Raw genomic sequence first — 2,969 nt, forward strand, 5'->3', positions numbered from 1 at the left:
AGCCCAGGAGTTGGAGGTTGCTGTGAGCTGTAATGCCATGGCACTCTACCCAGGGGGACAGCTTGAGGCTCTGTCTCAAAAAAAAAAAAAAGAAATAGGCACATGGAGTAAAAACAGGTCAAGTTATAGACTGAAACCCATCAAAATGTCTGCACTCCAAATGTATTTGATGAACACTGGCATTAAAAAAATACCCCAATTAAAGCTCATTGGAAGCCTAATGCTATTCCTAGCAGAAGATAAAGTTGCATTTGTAAGTGTGAACTGGTCAGAGTTGGGCAAATCTTCCTGGCAGTCAAGTCCAATCACCTTGAAATGATTTTGCAGGTCAAGTTAATCTGACCATTCCATACTGTTGGGGTCTCAGCCTTTAAAAACCAAGGAGACACTAATCCTCAGGAGTGGATGAGTTCACATTAACTTCAGCCGACTGTAATCACATATCCAGGAACATAAGCAAATTCATCTACATCAGTGGTTTGAAACCTTCCTAACGCCATGACCCTTTAAAACAGTTCCTCAAGTTGTGGTGACCCCCCTACCATACAATTATTTTTGTTGCTACTTCATAACTGTAATTTTGCTGCTATTATGAATCATAATGTAAATATCTGATATGCAGGACGGTCTTAGGCAAACCCTGTAAAGGGCTGTTCACCCCCCCGCCAAGCGGTCGTGACCCACAGGTTGAACTGCTGATCTACATTATTTCCTTTTCTCTTTTACATCACAAATTATTGTTAATGATATTTCACGTGTATTCATGCCCCTACACATAACAAATACGTTGTTCTACATGTTTGCACAGCACATTTGCTACAATTTAAGGGACTTAAAAGTGGAATTAGGCTCCTACTTCCATTTGAAATTCAACAACATAGCCTATCTCCTTTCTAAATATACTGCAATCTTTGTCCACCCAAAATGTAACCTGGAAGAGATGTGCTTAGCTTCCTTCTAAATTTTTACTTCATTTTCTCTAATATGTAACATACCCACAAGAAAAGTACCCTAAAAAAGGATAGGAGTTTTGTTTTGTCTGTGCTGTACTAGCACCTAGAAGAGCGCCTAGCACTCAGAAAATGCTTCAAATGTTAAGTATATGCAAGTAACAGCTTCCAATGACAGATGGACACCTGAGGTCACTGGTCTACCTGCCTGTCTCTTCAGACAGATGTATAAACTGCCCCTGGTGCTTAGCACAGTAAAGCCAAATGAAGAAAGTAGGCAGAAACGGTATTTCCCCAGCTCAATTAGAAGGGGAAATAGGACTTCCACTGAGCTTTGAAGAATATTCCACGTAGAAATCTGATGATCACTCCTCCCCACCCCGCCCCTAACTTCCCCAAGTGGACCTCCCTGGGGGATGCCCAAGGCTCACAGGGTAATGACTAACCTATAACTTGGGCCTTGCGTGCTCTAAGACCCTGGCTCACCGCTCCTTCAGTACCTCCTCTTCCCACTCTGCTGGCTGCTTGGCTGCCTTTCAGGCTCTAGGGACTTAGGTCTAAGGCTGCCACAAAGCCTTCTCAGGGCTGTTTTCTCCACATGGCCTGCCTCTCCCACCTCTTTCTGCCCAGACAAATCATTGTGCCAATTTCTGCCTAAATGGCCAGGCATGGTGGTTCACGCCTGTAGTCCCAGTGCTCTGGGAGGCCGAGGTGGGTGGACTGCCTGAGCTCAGAGGTTTGAGATCACCCTGAGCCAGAGTGAGCCATAGTGAGACTCCGTCTCTACCAAAAAAGCCGGGCGTTGTGGCAGGCACCTGTAGTCCCAGTTACTTGGGAGCTAAGGGCAAGAAAATCACTGAAGGAAGAAAAGAAAGAAAGAAAAAAAAAACTTTAAACTAAGATGAATGAAAGCCAGTTGAAAGCAAAATTGAAAAAAAAATTAAAAAAAAAAATTTCTGGCTCAGCGCCTGTGGTTCAAGCAGCTATTTGAACCTGAGCTGGCAGGTTTGAATCCAGCCCGGGGCTGCCAAACAACAATGATGGCTGCAACCAAAAAACAGCTGGGCATTGTGGTAGGCACATGTAGTCCCAGCTACTTGGAAGACTGAGGCAGGAGACTTGCTTAAGCCCAGGAGTTGGAGGTTGCGGTGAGCTGTGATGCCACGGTACTCTACCCAGGGTGACAGCTTGAGGCTCTGTCTCAAAAACAAAAAAAAACAAAAAACCCCCAAATTTCTGCCTAATGTTCCTATGGGAAATAAAAGCCTTCTGTGGCCAAATCTCCCTACTTTAGGCTCTTATGACTCAGGCCTCTCTCCTTATTATAACTCATCAGTGGTAATTTTACTCTTATTTTAGTGATTGTTACATTAATTTCCATCTCTTTCATTATACTATAATTTTTTCATACTATACTTTCATTATACTCCACAAGTGTAGAGACAGGCCTTGATTTTGCTAAATCCTTTATCCTCCAGGACCTAGAATGAGGCCTGTGCTCACAGACATATGCAATAAAAAAGTTCTACAAGGGGGGGTGGCACCTGTTGCTCAGTGAGTAGGGTGGCAGGTTCAAACCTGGCCCTGGCCAAACTGCAATAAAAAATAGCCGGGTGTTGTGGCAGACACCTATAGTCCAACTACTTGGGAGACTGAGGCAAGAGAACCTCCTGAGCCCAAGAGCTGGAGGTTGCTGTGAGCTGTGACGCCATGGCACTCTACCAAGGATGACAAAGTGAGACTCTGTCTCAAAAAAAAGTTCTACCAGGGCTAGATGGACAAAGGCTACCAGAGTCATAAATCTCTCTGCATGGAAGGCACAGAGGACATCAGATAAGATACTGGACTGATGAGGAAGTCAAGAGGGGGCAGTGAGGGTGCCAGGTAGACAAGAGGGAATGAAAAATGGGACTGGGCTCAGCGCCTATGGCTCAAGCGGCTAAGGCGCCAGCCACATACACCTAAGGTGGCGGGTTCAAATCCCCAGCCCGGGCCCGCCAAACAACAATGATGGCTGCA

The 2,969-nt window shown here is 45.1% G+C and overlaps 1 protein-coding gene across 6 annotated transcripts in view; it reads right to left on the minus strand.

The window, feature by feature from the left end:
- Positions 1-2,969, minus strand: part of ATXN7 (ataxin 7) — a 124,037-nt gene that overhangs the window by 17,351 nt on the left and 103,717 nt on the right. The window lies entirely within an intron of this gene.

This window comes from Otolemur garnettii, unplaced genomic scaffold, assembly GCF_000181295.1.
Source record: "Otolemur garnettii isolate 467f Iridium unplaced genomic scaffold, OtoGar3 scaffold00015, whole genome shotgun sequence".
NCBI lineage: Eukaryota > Metazoa > Chordata > Mammalia > Primates > Galagidae > Otolemur > Otolemur garnettii.